Below are 22,278 nucleotides of genomic sequence, written 5' to 3'. Positions count from 1 at the left end.
GGATTACAAGACACGTGTTTGAAGATAGAGATATGAAGCTACTGCCAAGGGGGAGTCTGTTGGTACATGATGTCAGTAGTTCAGTGTCTAGTGTCTGTAATCGAGTTAGTTGGATTTGTATTTTGTATTAAACGAAGTTAGCTCACAAGTTCGCTTATATAGGCGAACTTGTGGAACAAGCGAAGTTAGTGACAACTTCGCCTAAACATGTTTGGCGAAGTTGTCGTCTGTTATATACGGCTAGGTTACGGCTGATTTAGAGGAATCAGTTTATGAGTTGTTCAGAGTTTTTGTAATCGGTGATTAGTGAATCACGTGTTTCCAGTTGCAATACAACGTGTCTTTGTTTATTGTAACGTGTGTTTGATTGTGTTAACGTGTATCGTCTTCTACGCTCGTATCGTCTTACGTAGGGATTCCGCACCTACGTAGAACGAGATATTCCGTGTAGATCCGGCTGGGAACCTACATTAGTTCCACCACTTTCACTTGATAATCAGCTATCTGTTTGTCCTTTTCAGCAATAAGTTTGGTTTTTTCTTCCACAACTTCATAACTTAGATCGATTACTTGGATTTTCTCAGCTAATGTTGCCTTAAGGCATCTTATGTCTTTTTCACCAGCATTAATTTTGACTGAGTAACTATTTTCCCTTTGTTTAGAGTAATGATGTTCTTCTTTTATAATTTTTAATTCTTTTTCCAAACTTACATATTGATCAGTTAAAGCATTTAATTGATCAGACAGTTTTTCACATTGTTCACAATGAGGTTCAGAACATACCTCTGAGAGATGATCATTCACTTCTGCCATGTATGATTGATCCTCCACTGGTTCCTTGTCACTTCTTTCACTCACGATATTCACCAGACGGGCTTGCTCAATCACCCCCTCAACTTTGATGTTCCAATTATATCCACCATTCTGTTGAGAAACCATGGCTTTTATTTCACTTCCATTCCCATTCTGCTAAGTAGGCCTGTTCTGACCCCGTTCAACTCTCTCATTTGGGCACTCTCTCGCAAAGTGTCCATTCTGTTGACAGTTGTAACACGAACCTTTGACTTGTCAAATCCCGGTCTCTCTCCCACGAACTTTCGTCCAGTCTTCTTCATAAACTGTTTTACCCTTCTTACTATCATCGCCATTTGCCACTGCAGATCCATTTCTTCCATGTCATCAGCATCTATCTGGTCATAGTCCTCATCCAAGGTTTCAGGGTCAACTATCTTTCCCTTGATGTAATTTTCATAAGACGCAATGAAAGAGGCATAAAGGGCAAATTGTTGTTCAGCAGATTTCACACTCATAGGCATCTTTGAGTAATTTACATTTGAAGCACTAGTAGAAGAATTACTGACTGAAGATTGAGATTTTGAGGAACCACTTCCACTTGCTACAAAGCATATATCTCCATCCATATTCATCATCACATGACCATCTTGCGTAGAATTTGGTTCCCCGCCTGAGTAATAGGCGGTCGAATCTGTTTTAGAGCTTGAGTTTGCAGAGCCTTTTGCACCATACATTCCCGGATCCTGAACCTGATCAGTAGGCGTCTCTTTTCGTAACATGTTAAGCTCATAATTACGTAACTTGTTAAGCATCTTCTTTCATCAGAACTGTGTACATCTCTCATCTTGATGGAAGAGCATCAAGAAGTTTTTCCACAATCTCACTCTCATAATACCTTATGGAGTAGTTGTCATGATAGTATCTTGTAATGATGTCATCAAGCGATTCATTCTTAAAATACTTGAATACCGAGAACTGAGTTTTTAGTAACTTTATCTTGGAGTTTCGAATTCCAACGTTACCTTCATAGCGGCTCTCCAATGCTTCCCACAATTCTCTAGCCGTCTAGTACTTTCGGAAAGTATGAAGAATTTCCTGAGGTAGTGCCATGGTGATTGCAGCTAGTGCCTTACTTTCTACCTCATACATCTTCTTCTCATCATCCTCCATCTTATTATATTTTTTCAGTTGCTCACGTCCTTCAAACTCAATTGTTGGAGGGATATAACCATCCTGAATGCATACCCACATCTTTGTATTTTGATATTTCACATACTGCTCAAATATGTCTTTCCACGCAACAAAATCAGTGCCTTTAAGTAACTTTGGAGCTTTAGTCGATGACCCAGCTTCAACTTTCATTTTCACCAGTTCAGTGATGTTTATTGTCGTCATTTTTAAACCGAAATAGGAGCTGGAACCAAATGAAACGGTATTTCGTGAAGACGAAGAAAGTATAACTTCACCAAGGAATAACTTCGCCAAGGAACAACTTCGCCAAAGAACAACTTCACCAAATAACTTCACCAAGTAACTTCGCCAATGCACAACTTCACCAAAGAATAACTTCGCCAAAGACTAACTTCGCCAAAGAATAACTTCGCCAAAGACTAACTTTGCCAAAGACTTCGCCAAAGAATAACTTCACCAAATAATAACTTCAACAAATAATAACTTCACCAAATAACTTCGCCAGTTATAACTTCGCTGAAACCCTAGCTACAGGTGACGGCAACTTCGCAGGTCACGAGATCTGATTTTGAGTAGTGTTTTTCTTGTTTCGAATGATTAAAAGGTAGTATGGAGGGCGACAGGGACAATGTAATGTAGGAATGGACTGAACGAACGGTGTTTTACGTGAAACGATTCCGCGAAAAGTCTAGCGGAGTTCGTTTAACACAAGTGTGATAATCCCGAACCACACAATCACGAGCAAACGCTTTGATACCAATTGTAGGTTCCCAGCCGGATCAACACAGGATTATCTTGTAACACGAGGGTGCATAATCCCTTATGTATACAATACGAGTGTTTAGACGAGAGACACGTAAAGGAACACGTAACACGTAAGACAAAGGTTACTTTTCTATTAGAGGTGAATGCCAATCACACCGAAACCCTACTGCGGCTTACAAGACGAACACCCCTAAACCTTGCAAACTGACGGCGCAAGTTAGGTTAATATATCACGACAACTTCGCCTAACACCCTAGGCGAAGTTGTCCCTAACTTCGCCAGAAGCTAAGTTCGCCAAAACCAAAAACAAAACTAACTAGTTTATCACGACAAACCAAACATCGTAATGATTACAGACACGATAAACTCAAGACAAATGAACTATTGCCACAATGCACCAACAAGCCTAATTTATTATTGTTATTATTATTATTATGATGTTAGATATACACATGTAATGTATTAATCGATAAGAAACTAAAAGCGTCTTTACTAAAATTATTTTGTATTTATATTATATAATTTACTATTATATAGGAATATAATAATATAAATATTAATATATGTATTAATGAGAAAGTTAAACCCAAATTCACTTCGAGCGTTAATAGGTTGTTAGTTCAGTTCATTTTAATGTATGGCCAATATATATGTATGTTTATTGGCATTTCATATATCTTTTAAGTATATCTATAAATATATCTATGTATATATATATATAATATGTAGGTGTCGGGAGAGGCTTAAAGGTCCGGAAATAATTGTTCGGGGTTCGGTTTAAACACAATAAAGCTTGTGGGATTTTAAGTTATCAATAACATTATTAAAAAAATAAAATTAATAATAGAAAGAATAAAAAGAATTCAAAACCGGGCCTAGGTGGATTTGAACCCGCGCCCAGGCCGGTTCACAGTCTTAACAGCCACGCATCTGCCATCAAGGTAGATGTCTAACACGTTTAGAACATCAAACAATTTTAATATATACACATTGGTCAATCAACCCCAACCCATTAACCCTAGGTTTTACAATCTGGTTAAATGCTCCAGGTTTCATAAAAGTATCTTGGGGGTTTCGTTAATTAGTTTAAGGCGACCTGAAAGCACATATAAACTACCTGTAATGATAATGGAATGATGGTGATTGAAGGTTTAGGGCTTACGTCAACTATTGATGTCAAAATCGTTCATAACAGCTTTGAATACATAAATTAAGTTAGGGTTTATGATCGAGGGATTAAGGTGGATGTGTGTGCAAGTTTAGTTGTGTTTTCATTGAGTATTTATAGTGATTTGGGGACGAGTTAGCCGCGGTTTGTTTATCGACGGAATAGTTGTCAGTTGGTTATCAATTACGATGTTTAAAGTGTTTAGTGTGATTGTAATTAACTGGAGAATCAAATTGGTTAAGTCAAATTCGTGATTTCCGGCGAAAAAATGAGTTACCATGGTAGGGGTGTTGGTCGAACGAGATAGAGGGAAAAAGAAGAAAAAGATTATTTTATTATTATAATATTTGAATCATATTTGCAGATTGTCCCCTGGTATTTAGGGTTGGATGCAAAAATGGTAAAATGTTTAGTTTAGGGGTTGATTTGGCAAATTCTTGATACTTAGAATTTTTAATATATAAAAATAATAATAATAATAATAATAATAATAATAATAATAACCGAAACTAATTCGGCGTCGTGAAATAGAATAAATGATTAATAATAAATTTATTAATTTGATTTAATATTATATAACGAGATAAAATTTTATACGGATCGGGTTTTTGAGTCCGAAATTTAACGAATGCTCCGCCAATGACTATCAAATACAAGTGGAATAATTATTAAAGCAACAATTGGATTCAATTACGCATATATATCATGAATAAACCAATTAAAAACTTTACCAAAGTATCAAATAAACCAACGTCAAACAATAATTCATCAAACCGTTAACCTAACATAGTACTCAACCAAAACCTAGGTAGTTTAAAGTATTTAACTACTGATAATAAAGTATATAACAAAAATAATATAAAGATCACGGTTCATTGTAAAAGAAAATAAATAAAATTAACGGAGTAGTCTTAAAGGAGTAGTCAGGGACTTTTATTTTTTTTTGTTTCTTGTTTCCACCACCATTGACTTTTCTTCTTTATATTTTTCTTGATTTCCGATTTGAGATGGCTCCCAACAACGTGGAGTTCTTCTTTTGTTGCTCCTTGGCGGCTGCTACCTCCCGTCTGATAGGATTCTTTTTTTGTGACTTTCTTTTATTCTAATAATATTAATCTTCTAGGGTTTTTGTTCTTTTAGCCCACAATAAAGCCTACAGCCCAGCCCACGAACTAGTTAATAGCCAAAGAGTAATCCATGTCAGCTCCATCCGTCTACAGGTCCAACCAGATATGAAATTAAGTAAACCATATTGATTCAAATAACATAAGTTTGGGCTTCTTCCTTTTCTTTTTTTTTTCTTTTTATTTTTATCGTAACTTATAACTATTAGCTTTTTTTTATACTTTATTTTAAATACTTGAAAGCATGAATTAACAGCATTATGTAAACTTAAGTTTATTATGTTTAGTAAAAAATGCTCTAATTTAGCTCATTGTCTCTTATAACCTTAAAAACCCACTTATGAACCAATTAAGAGTATATACAATAAAAACATGGCTCAAAATACTTGAAAGTATAGGAATATTTATATAATATTATATATATTTTTAGACCACATCAGGATGACTCCTGACAATATGAAAGAACACGAGGCCTTCTTAGGATCGGTGTTGGAGTCCTATGAATGTCTAATTGCGGGCAGGATTGGGAACTACAACATGATCAGATAGACCCGGAAGAGATGGAAATGATTGACATCCGCTGGTGCATGACAAGTGTTATTCTAAGGGCACAACGTTTAAAGGAAGTCACCAGGAGAAATGTTCTGGATGGGTCACCGTCTAAGCTGCGGATTGACAAGTTAAAGGTGAGATGCTTCAGATACAAGGAAAAAGGTCACTTCTAGAGGGAGTGCAGGAGCAAGGATGTTGTTGATAACGGGGCAAATACGTTTGGACGGGATTACTATAAGTAGGCAATTTATCACAAACCGACTCAAACTGCTGCTGATTCATCAAACAATAGGAAGAAGCATGTTGAAGACTCTACATCTTGGACCAAAGCCTCAGTTGAACAAGTGGTTAAAATGGGTTGTGATGAAGAGATTATGGTTAAAGAAGTCACTGGATTTGATAAAATCAAGACTGATGAAAAATAGGTTGATGAGGAAAAATTGATGAATGTGGTGGCTGAGGTTAAACAGTGCATTGAAATTGTTGTTGAGAGTGTTGATGATAAATTTATGAAAAATGTTGCTGATGAAAGTTTATCACTGCCTCACACATATAACATAATTCATCCTGTACCTTCTTATTATCTCCAATCGTTGTTTCTTCCTGACATTATTGAAAGTTTTGCAAATTGGTTTAATGGCGAGGAGGTGCCGCATGGAAATATTGACATTGGAGATGCTAAAGAGGATGAACAAACTGAGGAGTCAAAGTAAGTAGTAGAGATCAAGGAGCAAGTTGAAGGAGCTCTAATTGATTGTCTGGTGATGACATTACTGATTTGGAGTCTGAGTATTCAAGCGAGGAGTGTTTACCTACAGAAAAAGCATTAATAGCAAATCAGGTAACTCCCTCGTCTTTTATGTGTGAAAATTGTCAAATGCCTTGTGAGGAGTGTGATTTCAAAAGCTTAGAGTTAAAACATATTAAGAAACATTATGGAACTACCTTACTTGATTTGAAATATGTAAAAGAGGCATGTGATAAACTTCAAAAGTGTGAGAAAAATCTGTGGGAGAAAATCCTACAGGATGAGAAAACAATCCTGATGCTTAAACAAACTTTTGAAGACAAACAAATTGCTATAAAAAGGCATATAGATGAGAATGCAGCTCTCAAACTTGACGTTGCAAACACTCAAGATTGAAACTTAAAGTATAAACTTGAAACCTCATCATATGTTCTGGACCACATCATTCCCAAATCCTCATTTTTTGACAAAAAAATCTGAGGACGATGTGGTTAAGCCTAAGAAGCTGGATGTGGATTATCATGTTGTTCTGCCACCTATCTGGAACTTGTATGTACCTAAGAAACTCAAAGGGTTTAAGAAAGTGTTGAGCGTAGAGATTTACACTCCACTTCATGATTCCATATCCAAGCTACCTGAATTTGTTAATATTTCTTTTGAGAAAAATATCCATAGCTACGAGTGTGAAAGTGAAACAGAGTTAAAGTTGCTGAAACTGTCTTAACTGAGAAACCTTTTAAGGTTAAACATTCAGACAGTGAGGGTTGTTCTAACCCGATGAGATTTGCCAAAGCAATTTTCTATGACAAAAGGCAATCTCATGGGGTTTAACAAACCCATGAATTCAAGAATATTGTTTTTGTGAAGGACATAACTTTGGAATCGGAAAAAGTGGCCATTTTCCGTAATCAGTCTAATAAAGAATTTAATAAAAAAAAAAAGGCTGAACGTGAACATGCTGAAGCACCTATGGTAAACAAGTTTGCGGTCCAGAGGTGATGCTTCAATTGCAATGAGGTGGGGCATGTATTTTATGCATGTCCTACTAGAATGAAGCATGCTCATGTTCCTCAACCGAGGTTGATATATAAGAAACCTAGATTGGGTCAGGTTGATGATGTAAAATGAATTTTTGAGAAGGGTGAAAATTCCATAAACAAGAACCTATCTCTTTACATTAAGAAAAAATCATATGGTCAGAACTGGGTGGCTAAATCGTTTATGTCAAATATCAAGCCACCAAGTTATGAGAGTGATAAGAAATATGTTTCTAACACATCAAGCAATGTGTCAACCTGTGGTTTACTTTTAAGTGAATCAGAAACAGATTAAATGTTTTTTCATAAAATCAAACAACCTAAAACCAAGAAGGCTTGGGTTTCCTTGTGTTCACTAATTCGTTAACTATATGTGCAAGGGCTTCCGAGATCTCACAATCCACGATGAATAATGGATAGCGGAGCTTCTCGACACATGACAGGTACCATACACCTTCTAGAGAATGCCAGATCTATTCATGGGGTTTATTTCGGATTTGCTGGAAACCAGGGTGGACAAATTGTTGGGGAAGGAACATTTTTGGGCGGCAAACTCATGTTTGATAAGGTGAATTACATCACCGAGATGGAGAAAAACTTATTGAGCATATCACAAATTTGTGAGAAGACCTTTTTAACACATTTCACGAACAAGGAGTGCATGATCTTGAAGCCTGGTTTCAAGATTCCCAATGAATGAATTATGATGCATGCTCCTCGAGAGAATGATTTTTATGTTCTCAACATGAGTACTACTTCTACATTTTCATCGACTGCTCAATGTTTCCTTTCCAAAGCATCCGAGAAGGAGTCGATATTCTGGCACAGGAGAATGGGATATATTAATGTGAGGAAGATGAAACATTTGGTTCATAACCAATTGGTAAATGGGGTAAATTGGAAGAACTTCTACTTGAATGAAGATTGTGTTGGATTCAACACCTTTTTGCTTCTAGTTGCTGTTCTCAGGTTCTTTGGAGTCAATAGCATATGTGTGATTACGGCTTGAATTTTCTGACCACACCTATATTTGTAGATAATTCAGCTACTATCTCGATTACTAATAATCCGATAAATCACTCTAAAACTAAAAATATAGAAATACAGTATCACTTCATCCGTGACTGTTACGAGAAGAATTTGATAACCGTAGATATTTACTTAAGCTTTCGATAAAAATTGTTTTCAATATTTACTTAAGCTTAATGGTATTAAGGAACTGGGTGGTGGGAAAAAGAGTGATACCGAGATTATGGATTCCGATCTCTAGTAATTCATTCATTAGAGTCACTTTCTATTTTTGTACATAGTTTTTTGAATGTTTTTAATATGTTTTAAGGAGGGAGAGGGGGGGGGGGGGCGAATTTTTTAGAAAACCAAAAACATTCAAATATTTGAAAAGTCAAAAACATTAAAAATTCCATAAAAGTCAAAAATATTGAAAAATGTTGCTCCTCGAGAGTGAGTTTTAGAAACAAAAAGGGAAAATGATTGTACATTGATCATATGGTCCAAGTCCGATAAAAAGTAAGCAGAAAGGCTGAGTGTTTAATTGTATCAGTGTATTGGTGGGCCTTTAAACAAACAAGTAAGAAAAAGTATGTGATATAAACAAAAATCCAGCCAAATCTAGTGGATTAGCATCTTGAAGCTTAATTAATATCTGCTTTAAGAATCAAAAATATAAAAGATTGCTGTGTGTGCATGTGTTCATTTTACAAAGAAATTCAGCTTATTATTCATTTTATTTTGCAAAGAAATTCAATCTTAGTGAATTTCGTACCAAGGAGCCCAACCAAAACCTAACAGTATATCAGATCTATCTTATAAAGGTAGTCCAACACAAGTGATTGATATTACGCCTTCGGCCTTTGAGAAGTTACTTTGTGAAATAGGATTGCTCCCTTGTACAATTTCTTCATTTTAGATAGCTAGAGCTAAGCCTATCCTAAGTATGAGTCGGGTAGGTATGCCGGCAAAGAGAATCACTTCTGGCCTTGCTTGCAAGAGAACAAGCAGTAGGTTTAGACCCTATATGAGATAGAACTCTTTCAATTCATGAGAGAAAGTGCTTTAGTAGCGATTTTTCCCTGTTCTAGTGACGTGTTGTAAAACACGCGTATTTTCTGCACGTTTTGTCTACGTATTATATTATATTTTATATGTTTTAACTCGTTTTAGATAGGTTTTACATAATTTTATTCATATTGTAGGTTTTGGGTGAAAGAAAGAAAGAAACCGAGCTTTTGTAGCAGTTTACGAGCATTTTACGCATACGTATTCAAGTAAACAACTCAAGGCCCGGCCCGTATGCATCATGGAGGCCCAAGACCCTATTATATTATAACATAAAATAAATTAAAAAAAAAACGCTAGAGGGGGCAGAAGCAGCGATCGCAGCAGCAGCAGGGAGAAGGAAGGAGAAAAAAGTTTTTCGGCTAGGGTTTGAAGCTTGTGGCGGCTACGGAAGGAAGAAGACACAAGAACCAAGCCTTGGGATCATTCACCATCAGTTTTTACAGCCACGAGCAACCCATAAACATCCATATCCTTACACCTTTTTCATTGTTCATATACTTTGATTTACTTGTTCAATTGATTAGTAGTTTTGCAATTACTTGAGATATTGACTTGTTATTGATCAGTATTGATTATTGAGTGTTTGAATTGATGTTTAAGATGGGTTTATTAAAGGTTCATGGATGTCCAATTATGATTCTTGGCTAAACTTGTTAGTTCTACCTAGGGATGATGATTATTGTTAATGTTTGATGAGCTTGTTGGATTGTTTGATTGCTATTGTAAAGTTTGATTTAGACTTCAAATAGGTTGTGTTTAAGGGCTGGAATTATTGGTTAATTTATTGCATAAACCCCATGTGTTGATTGATTAGTTTTGTATTGATTGATCGATGCATTGTTTGATTCTAGACTTGGTGTTTAGGGTTTGTTTGCGGTAGGAACAACCGTAGGGTTTTGTTGCATGATTATTTGGTTAAAGTATAGTGGTTAGACACCTTCTTTGAGACAGAGAGGTGATAAGAAGTTAGGGTTGGCTCATTGCCTTTGCATGCTAGAATAAGGATTGCGCGAGAGCGAGTTCGTTTCTTGTCAGGTTTAGGTGTTTTGAGCGACTAGTTCATCTATTTTAGTTTAAGTTGAATTGTTCCTCTATCCTTGGTTGTGTAGTATTCATTGACATTAGGGTCGAGTGTTGGTGAGACAGAGAGGTGATCCTTCATTAGAACACGTTAGCAATTATTTCCCGGTTTGGTCGTTTTAGCCGATTTTGAGTAGTTAGGGTTTATTGAGTGAGACCGAGAGGTAATCCAGTGAGCCTGAGTGATCCTTAGTTGTGTCATCTTTAGGGACCGGTGTCTTGAAATCATTCAATCCATTAGCTTGTTAGGCCTACAGTTTGATTCAGACCTAGGTAGACGTTTTTCTCCATCCTAACTTAACACAGTTAGTTCCCCGTTAATTTTTCTATTTTAGGTAACTTTTGTCGGTCAGTCTAGTTAGTCCTGTAAGTTATTAAAAATGAAAAATCAAACAAATATTATTCTTAGGTAGGTCTTGAATAGGGTTAGTGATCTTTAGCGTCCTTACGTGTCCACGTGTTCGATACTCGGATTTTCGAGGTCTATACTACTTGCGATCGGTGCACTTGCCGGTTGTGTGTAGTTTTAGGATTTTCGTTTTAATATTAAAGCTTAGTTGTGAGAGTCATTATTATAGGGTTATTAGACACACATCATCTAGCAGGACGCAATGAGAAGCACGAGCGGAGCGGTCTGGCTAAACGTGCAATGCCCCGTAGGGAGATCTAGCTTATTGGTCTACTGCTTCCGAGTGCTTGCCAGTTCTGAATGACTTCACTTAGCTTGCCACGTTCTTACAAGAAGCTTCAAGCATAGAATTAGCACCAGCCCCGAGACTCCCTTGATTTATTCAATTCTTCTTCTGCCTTTCCTGACCCGGAATGACTTGGTTTTCTAGTTTCCTTGCTCGCAAGGTTAGACTGATAGAGGGATTAGCTGGTTCCTTTACAGGGTTATAAGCTCTATCCACTTCCTTACTTCTTCAAAAAAAGGGGAGACAGGTTTTAGAACCAGCAAACCCAAGAAGTCCAAAAAAGGTTAGGTTCTAAAGCAGCTATCGGAGCAGTAGCAGCTTGAAATTTGCATACTAAAGCAGAAGGAATTCCCCACTTCTAATGCAATACGGCAAAGCTTAGGGAGTCAGCTAGTCCAACATCAGTCATTCTAATGGAATATCTGGAATATCGAAATAGGAAATGAAAAACTTTCTTTATATACGAGTCAATTACATTTCCCTGTAGGAGTAGAAAGCATCGGACCAATGATCACCCATGACTTCTGTGTACCACTAGTATGAAAAAGAAAGAAAAACTACAAAGCATGAAATGAGAGCCAGAGTAAACCCATAAAGAAGAAGAACGGCTCCCATAGAAAGTAAATAATGTAAATGTGCAACCACATAATAAGTAACATGTGGAGCAATATCTAGCCCAGAATTTGCCGGAAATATTCCAGTGAGCCCCCCTATGGTGAACAAAAAGATGGACCCTACAACAAATAACATGGGCATGTAGTATTAGGTAGTTGGTCAGGTAAAGGCTGACCAAGCCAATGATGCTTGGCTGGTCTTTTCGGATGATCAGCCACATTGGGACTGAGACACGGCTCGGACTCCCGTGGGGGGCAGAAGTGGGGAATGCCGCTTGTAAAGGTCTTTCGATCCAGTGGGGGGCAGCAGTGGACAATGGGCGAAAGCCCGATCAGCAATATCACGTGGGTGAGAAGTGCAATGCCTCTTGTAAAGGTCTTTTATCGAGTGCACGATCATGACAAGACTCGAGGAAGAAGCCCCGGCTAACCCAAGCGCTTAGCTTCTGCTAGAAAAAGGCGCAAGCCCATAAAGTAAGGGAAGTCGCAAGCCATAGTATAAGAAGGTGCGAATGAAGTGCATAAGCCCTTTTAGAGATAAAGAGAGCGGCTTTCTTGTGGCAGTCATTGCGAACATCTCTCCTCTTCTCTTAGCGTGCACAGTTTGCTTACGCCTTAGGCACATCTATCTTTCTTAGTTTCACGTTGGCCTAATGAATTGAATATGAATAAAAGTCAGTCTTTTAGTAAGTGTGTATAAGCAGCTGTTTAGTATATAAGCAATTCTTTAGTGGTCGCACCGGTAAGTTAGCGGTTGGTTGAAGATGATGTTACACGGTAGGACGCTAAGCTAAGATCAACCACTTGGAGAATGCGGAGCCTTTCTTTCTCGGTCGTCTGTCTTAATAAGTTAAGCGGAATCCAATTCATGTGGTCGTTCTCTATTGCATTGGTGTTTTCACTCCCCACTCTCCACCCTAACAAATGTTTCCATTATAACTCAGTGAGTAGTCAAATGAAGTACGGTAGGTCCGAGTAAGAAAAAATGAACTAGGAATTAGGGCATAGAACAATGGATCAATTCATTCAGATCCTTTCAGATCAGACTGCACTTGCCTCTTTGGACTGCTGGATTGATTATGGGAAACTACCACGTTAGGTTGGAGAGAGATAGGACCGGTTATATAAAAGAGGGAGCTGATGCAAGCTTTTTCTTTCAATAGCCCGAAAGTTTACAGTTTCCCGGCTAAAAATCACCCGCTTGTTTACAGACTGAACTGATCTATAAAATAGACAGAAGCGAGGAAAGGCCCTTCGCTGCTCTCTCTGTTTTTTCCCTAAAGCGGGATTTGAACCCACGTCTGACTACCTGTTGAACTATAAAAGATACCGCTCTACAGCTGAGCTACCGAGGTGGGGCTTAAGATGGGAAATCTCAATCGGCACACACTTTTAACTTGCGTTAGGCCGAACGTGTACACCTTCTGTTATGAAGATGTGATCTTATCCACAGATGGGTGTTGTTCTAAGGCCAACCCTCTCGTGTTAGGGTAGGATATCCATAAACCTTCTGTCACAGGAACCCTCCGGCATCCTTAATAGGCTCAAAGATCTTGAAAAAAGTACGAGTGAAGACAATCAAACAAACTAAAGGGCTAACGCTTATATTACTTAGTAAAGCAACCTTTTGCGCTAGGCGCTCACTTTTTTGTCTGGGTGGAAGCTGGCGGTGGGGCTTGCTTAACCGGATACACAAAATTGGGATCTCTGTCACAGGAAAATCTTTCTATCGGGAAAGCCTGGCTTATTCAAATCAAAGGGTTGATTATTTAGAACCTTGCTCCTAAGTTAAGTAAGAAAGCGTTGGAGGGATCGGCGGGATGATGATGAGTATATAAATCAATAAAGAAGAAATGGCAAGATAATTTAATATCGATGGAGATGCATTGCCGCTGTGGAAAACAGGGCAGGGATTCTCTACAATGACACTGTAGACCAAATGAAAGGGATGTAGCGCAGCTTGGTAGCGCCTTTGTTTTGTGTCAAATCACAGGTTCCAATCCTGTAATTACTTAGCCTTCTCAGTTTAGCATTCTTCCAAAAAATCTTCTTTCTCATGGGGTCAATCTTGTCCTCTTTGAATTTCTCTTGTACTCTAGATAAATGGAAGCCTTTTTATAGAAAAGAAGAAGGCAGGGAATCGGAACTAAATCATTCTTTCTTCGTCAACTATGGACTTTGACGATTCTAGCTTCATCTTAGGGAAAGTAAAAAGAAAAGCATCATTCACATCTTACAGTAAATTCTTAAGGACTCTAGATCATAGACTGGGATCACTCGTGATCGATGGCTATGCACTCGCCCGAATGCAAACATTGGCTTGTTAGATTTTCCTTTGAGCGAGTCGTTAACGACTCAATAGAAATGAAAGTAAGAAAACAGGCATTGAGAGGGGTAGTTCGAGCAACGATTTGGTTTTTTGCTGTTGGCACCAACAGCTCCCTACTATCTAAGAACACTAGCAATGAGATCTCATCTCTCTTACTTAGGTTCCGAAACTTGATTTTTTTCTTTATTTTTATTCAAATCTTGGATCATCTCTTTAATTTTCTTGACTATCCGACCTGAAGGTTAAGATTTGAATATTTTGCTTTAATTTTCTTTGTGTTTCGTATAAAGCTCTGTACTTTCTTAGCACGATAATATGGAATTATCAGACTTGATTGTAGTAATACCAATCTTAAGGGAAAAATTTTAATGCTCTGAGTTGTTTTGATTTGTTATTTTTGCATGAGTCATAACCAATCAATTTTAATAACAAATTAAAAATATACATGTGAAAACATCACTATATACAAATTATGTCTGATTGGTGGGGTCCACACATAAATCATGCTTAATTGAACTAAATTAAATCATATCAAATATATTTCAAAAATATTTGTAGGAAGGTTTAGGTGAACAAAAATGCCAATGACTGATACAACGCCAGTAATAATAAAGCTGAAAATAAAACTGTGATGAAAGGACAATTTAGTAAATATGATTCCCTGCTCAAAATCACAAAAATATGTAATTGCTTTACATGTTTGTAAATAGTTTACAGTTCGTGTTTCATTTTATGTTGCTTTAATCATTTAAAATCCAAAAAGATTTTATTTTTCTAGTTTATTTTCGTCTCTTGATGTCGGGAAAACTATCCCTCTTGGGTAAATGATTTTCCAAGAATGATGAACTGAGCCGTGTATCAAAATCATATCATTTGAAAAAGAGCAAAACGTTTAACTGGTATATTCAAGGTCATTAACTTGGACTTGATGTACAGTATTTGTTCAAAATTGAGCTTATTTAAGTTAGTCTTTTATTTAATCAAGACATTAAGTTGTACTTGAATAAACACATTGGTATGAATCAAACACACTGAGAAATTGTGGAAAATTGCTTATGCAGTGCATAAGTTTTTCAACTTATGTGGCATATAAGTTATGCGTCGTATAAGTTGTTAACTAATATGCCGCATAAGATGCGGTATATATATATAGATACATATATGGTACCCGTCTTATGGTAGATAGCTGACTTTAGATCATCTGACAAACTACAGTAACAAACCGGTGAAAAATAAATATGCCATTTATAGTGTATTACATGAGAACATAAATATATACTAATTACATCTTGTTTCTACTTGTAATTGTTCTTCTATTCTTTGCGTTTCAATTAACCACACTTACATCTAGTCATTCAATCACGAGGTAATCTTCTAAAACCGAATCTAATAATTTTAGGGATTGAGATGTATGATTCTTTGAATCGATGAAGATTGAATATTCAATAAGTATTGAAACAGATTTGATAAAATCTTGATTTTCATTGTCAAATCCAAGTAGTTTGAATCAAATTTAAGGTTTTGAGATGTGTGATTGTTTCATATTGTTGAAATCTGACAGATTGTTTTGATGAATATGATAACTAGTTGTATGAGGATTCCGTGAAACTTATACAGGATAGTTTTTGGTAAAGATACATATACGGAGGTTTATATTGTCAGTTTTTACTAAAGTTTTGGTCTACCTCCAGATGTTGATACTTTGTGAAAGTGATGAGGATGATTCAGATGATGACAATGGGTTGATTAAGAAGATGAGAAATCATGGATTTACAAGGAAAGGATGAGTATCAATATTTCAAGATCATATCTTAATTAGTAACTCCTTATATGCATGATCATTGTTATTGATCATATCATGTAATACATCAGGAGAAATATATTACGGATCGGATACATGATAGTTATTCTTTAAAAATTTTGATCATCATCTATATATAAATATGTATAAACCGATCAAGATCAACAGATTGAATCTTTAGGTGGCTAGGGCGCTGATAAGACTACACCAAGAATTTGGTTGTGGCTGGAAAGCTTCAAAGTCAGAATTTGTATTAGATGATTGAAGATTTGATTTTGTATTGTATTGTTGAAATTTTAGTCTGAAACCTAGCTATATCCGAGGGTGAGTCTGCTAGGACATGAATGTCTATAGCTAGTCTCTGTATAAGGTCTAGTATGTTAAATGTCATATTTTGTAGTGTATGTATGTAACAGCACATAAGTCCTAGGGACTATATAACTTATGTGGCGCATAAGTTATGTGTCATATAAGACATATGCGCCCCTAGATGACCTGTTATGTCTATAAATTGTTTTAGACTTATGCGCTAGAGGGACAGCTTTTGGTGATTTCTATAGAGAGAGGGTACTGCTTAGAGAGAAAAGGTGCTTGAAACTTGTCATATCTTCATGTAAATTTATGTGTTCTACTTTGTTGGATTCCTCGCTTCAAAGCTAAGGCCAATAACACGACATTGATCCTACGTACATCTACGTCAACGTCAAGTACTTTCAACCGTTAATGATGCTATACCTGAGACTACTCCAATCTTTGAGGAACTTATTGAAGCCATATCTCCGAGTTCCACCAAAGTGATTGTTGAAGAAGATCTAACTAATCTCTAGCAAGATGTTATCATGTCTACCGATATCATTCCATGGACCGTGTCATACCATCTGGAGGAGAATATAATTGGTGACTTGAATACTGGGGGTCTAAACTAGACGTCAGATCGATCAAAGCCTCCATTGTTTCTATACCAAAGTGTCAGCGCTGCAGAATCGGTTTTCCTTTAAATGTTTTATATCTCAAATCGAACTGAAAACGTATAAAGAAGCATTAACCGAGGAGAGTTGGGTTAATGCTATGCTAGAGGAACTACAGCAATTCGAAAAGCTTGGTGTGTAGAAGCTTGTTGACTTACTTGATAACAAAAAGTGTATCAACAAAAAATGTGTATTCAAGTGCAAGCACGACAAGAACGAAATCATTGTTAGATATAAGGCTATGTTAGTCTTTCTCGGGTTCATCAAAGAGAAGGAATCGACAACAATGAAGTATATGCACCGGTAGAAAGACTAGAAGCAATTCGGATCTTCCTAGCCTTCGCTTCCAGTTTTCAAAGCCTACCAGTTAGATGTCAAGTCCGCTTTCTCAACGAGAGACCTAGTGAAGAAGTGTATGTAGGATAACCACCAGGGTTTGTCGATCCGATCCACAAAGACAAGGTGTACCATCTCGATAAAGCCTTATACGGACTTCATCAATCGTCGAGAGCTTGGTGTGACACATTGTCCCAACACCTGTTGGACAATGGCTTTATTTAGGGAAACATCGATTGTACACTGTTTACTAAGGAAGTGGCTGGACTTTTGCTGATTATGCAAGTTTACGTGGATGATATCATCTTTAGTTCCACAAATGATGTTTTGTGAAAGGAATTTGAGGAAGTCATCAAAAAGAAGTTAAAGATGAGCGTAATGGGCGAAATGATGTTTTTTCTAGGGCTTCAGGTGGATCAGTTACAGAATGGTATCTTTATTCACCAGATGAAGTACGTCAATGACATCCTAGCGAAGTTCAACATGTCGGATTCAACAGAAACCAGTAACCGCTTCCATTGAATCACGGGATTGGCCCTGATCCCAATCGGTATAAGGTAGATCAAACTCTATACCGATCCATGATTGGCTCTCTTATGTACATTACATCATGTACGCAACGTGCTTGTGTCCCCGATATCAGTCCAATCTGAAAGTAATGCACTTGATATCCTCTTGATGATGAGTTCGTGCTGAGAGCTTATTCTGATTTTGATTATGGTAGCTGCAACCTGAACGCGAAATCTACAACTGCGTGTTGTCAATTCTTCGGCAGTAGGTTGGTTACTTGGCAGTGCAAGAAGCAAACCACCGGGTCGTTGTCTACATGTGAGGCTGAGTATGTAGCTCCTTTAAGTTGTTGTTCTCAGGATATTTTGATACAACAGCAGATGCGCGATTACGGTTTGAATTTACTGACCGCATCTATCTTTGTAAATAAAATTGCTATCATATCAATAACTATAAATACGGTAAATCACTTTAAAACTAAACACATAGAAATAAGGTATCACTTCATCCTTGACTACTATGAGAAGAAGTTGATTACCGTAGATAAAATTCACACCGATTATCAAAAAGAAAATCTTTTTACTAAAGCTTTTGATAAAAGTCCTTTTCAATATTTACTCAAGCTTAACGGTATTGAGAAACTAGGCATTTGAATGAGAGTGATCCCGAGATTACGGATTCAGATTTCTAGTGGACCATTCATCATAGTCAAACTTTTTGTTTTTTACAGAGTTTTTAATCATTTTTTATATGTTTTTGCTTTTAGGGTTAGAGAATTTTAGAAAAACCGAAAACATTCAAATATTTGAATAGTAAAAAACATTCAAAAATGCTAAAAAGTCAAAAACATTAAAAAGTTGCTCCTTGAAAATGAGTTTTTGAAGCAAATAGGAAAGATGATAGTACATTGATCATCTTGTCCCAAGTCTAGTTGAAAGTAAGAAGAAATGTTGTGTGCTTAATTATGTTAGGGCATTGGTAGGCCTTTAAACAAACAAGTTAGAAGTATGCGATATAGAGTAAATCCAGCCGAATCTAGAGGTTAACATCTTGAAGCCTGGTTAATATCAGCTTAATAAAAAAACATTTAAAAGATTGTTTTGCGTACATGTGTTCATTTTGCAAAAAATTCAACTTATTTTCCTATTTCATTTGCAAAAAAATTCAACTTGACATTTTCTTTATTTTTATTCAAACCTTGGATCCCCTCTTGCGCGATAATACTAATTCACCCTCAGTTGATTTCTCTTTCGTCTCAAAAGTATTACACTTCTTTCTTGAACTTCTTTCTTGAGTCAGGGATCCAGAATATTCCTTCTTTGGTTTGTCACTCCCTTTGCGAAATGACGAAATTCTTGTGACAGTTATAGCATTTGACTTTTAACTTATCAAAGCCAATTCTCTTGTTCAGTGTTGGCAAGTCCTTCCCAGTCCTTTGCATATATCTTTTCACCTTTCTCACAATCATAGACATGTTCCATTTCAGATCCATTAACTCAAAATCATCTTGTGTTGAGTCAGAAATTTTCTAAGGAAGATTGGAATCTTCTCAACCTCCTCAGAAATGACTGAGTATGGACTTCGAGAAATCTTGGACCTTCGAGCATGAAGATTACTCTCTCGATCATGCTATCTTACGCTTGTAATACTATCTTCTTGAATTCTTCTAAGTGTTGAAAGCTTCGACCAAGCTACACTTCATCGAGCAAGATTGTTCTTCGTCAAGCACAGTTTGCTATCCGAGCAAACACTTAATTATCCAGCTTAAAACCAAGTCATTCGAGCATCTTGGTGGGTCAAGTGTGTATATAATAAAGGAAGATCTTTATATGCACTAAGTATAAGCTTCGAGCATGGTTCAATCTCGAGCAAGTTTCAGTACCCGAGCATGCAAGAGTTGTTCAGAATAAATCCTATGGAAAGATTGAAGAAATCAATGAGAACATATTTGCACGTAGAACCTATTCGAGCAAATTTGAATAGGTTGTGAAGATTGAAGTCTGCTCGAATATATCAAAGTAAAGTCTGCTCGAAGACATGTTTCGAGCATACTCTATATTACATGGTCTGCTCGACAAGGATACATCATACTCGAAAACCAGTTTTACACTTGTATTTATTTGTCATTCAATATGTAATCCTTAGGGTTTTAGAAGGAATGTCTATGGGCCTATAATAGAATACTAGGTTTTCCAAATAGGACACGGGTGCATAATGATCATTGAGAGAATATTCCACATTTATGTTACCTAGTACAGCTGTCATTCAATACACGAAACCCTAGACATTCCATGCAAACCTGATAAACTGTTCCATTGTTCATCAACGATTTATTGAATATATTGGAATCTTTTGTTTATTGTTTTGTGTTTGCTTTAACAATCATATATTCAATCCTACTCTCTATTTATATTGATTCCGCCGATATAATCAGAAGGTCTTCATTATTTGGATCTTGTGTGCTCTTGTCGACTATCGTTAGTTTTGCACGAGATTCGGTTGTGACAAGTGGTATCAGAGCTGTGTATGCTCTCTGAAGACCACAGGATTGAAGTTTGAGTGATAAAGGTTGAAGCTTTAAGGTCTACAAAGGTTTCTGCTTTCAGATCTGGTAAGGTTGAAGCTATCTATGAACAAGAAGTATCAACCGACAAAATACGCAGGCTGTTGGGACAGGAAAACTACATAAAGTGGATGGTTCTGTTTGTAGCCGCGGTGAACTATAATAATACAGAGCTGTGGAATTCTATCAAGAATAGTCCATACATTCCTACAAACAATAATCAGGTGCTAGAGAGGCAAATGAAGAAGAGGGACGATAAGTCTTTGTCTATGTTGACACTTGGCCTGTTATGGGAGATTCTGACTAGTGTGAATCATCACACTAATGCTAAAGCAATGTATGATGCAGTGGTAGAGATGTTTGAGGGAAATGTTGAGCTGAGAGATATAAAAAATGATAGATTTAAGAAGCAGCTTGACAGGTTCAAATTCAAGGATGGAGAAAGGTTAAAATCAGTGCTTCAAAGATTCATTGCAATTGTGAATAAAATTAGAACAATAGATCTTCAAATATCATATTTGATTTGAACAAGAAGCTACTTACTTCTTTTTCAGGGGAACGGTACACTGCAAGCAAGTTTATAAGAGAAAAAGTAAACTTTCCAAATTTCAAGTTGGATGATGTGATCTCATTTTTACAAGCTGCGGAACAAGAAATGATTGAGAAACACGTGATAAAGGAAGAAAGACCAAGTTTCCCAGTGACTAATGCATTAGTGGCTACTATGGGAAATTTGTCAACTAGATCTCAACAGATGCATCCCATTATTGAAGAACATTCAGATACAAATTGTCAGGACCGTTAGTCGGGTGCAAACCTTGATAAGGTTGACAAGAATACACCAACTCTATAACCCAAAGGCCTGTTGAATATCCCAGCAGAATAAGGATATCCAACGGATGGGAACGAAGGTGTAATACTAAGACAAATGAAACGATAATATAATATTCAAAAAGAATAAATAAAAAGACAAAGATTCTGTTGGTGCATTGTGTCAATAGTTCATTTGTCTCGAGTTTATCGTGGCTGTAATCATTACGATGTTTGGTTTGTCGTGATAAACTAGTTAGTTTTGTTTTTGGTTTTGGCGAAGTTAGGGACAACTTCGCCTAGGGTGGTAGGCAAAGTTGTCGTGTTATATTAACCTAACTTCCGCCGTCAGTTTGTAAGGTTTTTGGGGTATTCGTCTTGTAAGCCGAAGCAGCGTTTCGGTGTGATTAGCATTCATATCTAATAGAAAAGTAACCTTTATCTTACGTGTTACGTGTTCATTTACGTGTCTCTCGTCTAAACACTCGTATCGTATACGTAGGGGATTCCGCACCCATGTGTTACGAGATAATCCTGTGTTGATCCGGCTGGGAACCTACAATTGGCATCAGAGCGTTTACTCGTGATTGTGTGGTTCGGGATTATCACACTTGTGTTAAACGAACTCCGCTAGACTTTTCGCGGAATCGTTACACGTAAAACACCATTCGTTCAGTCCATTACTACATTACATTGTCCCTGTCGCACTCCATACTATCTTTTACTCATTCGAAACAAGAAAAACACTGCTCAAAATCAGATCTCGCGACAAGGTACACCTCAGTACGTAATTACCGATTAAGCAAATAAACGCCTTTTGCGTAACAAACGAACGATTAACCGAACGGGTCGGGTTATGACCCAGATATCTCGGGGGGCCATTTATTAGTGATATACGATCTATACAAGCTAAAACATTAGAAATATGGCCTTAGTTTGATAGCAAACAAGTTAAACGAAAACATGCTCGTTTAACCGCCCGCTATAGATTTAAACGCGAAAGATAGTTACAAACCAAGCATTGGATCATCCATTAAGCCGAAAAAGACTTACCAAACATTTATTTGAAATGTTTTAAGCGATCCGTGAAAATATTTTTTATTTTTACAAACA

This window comes from Bidens hawaiensis, unplaced genomic scaffold (genome assembly GCF_021521415.1).
Source record: "Bidens hawaiensis isolate Kalapana, Puna unplaced genomic scaffold, B.hawaiensis_p1.1 tig00017245_1, whole genome shotgun sequence".
NCBI lineage: Eukaryota > Viridiplantae > Streptophyta > Magnoliopsida > Asterales > Asteraceae > Bidens > Bidens hawaiensis.
This window is presented reverse-complemented; position numbering follows the sequence as displayed.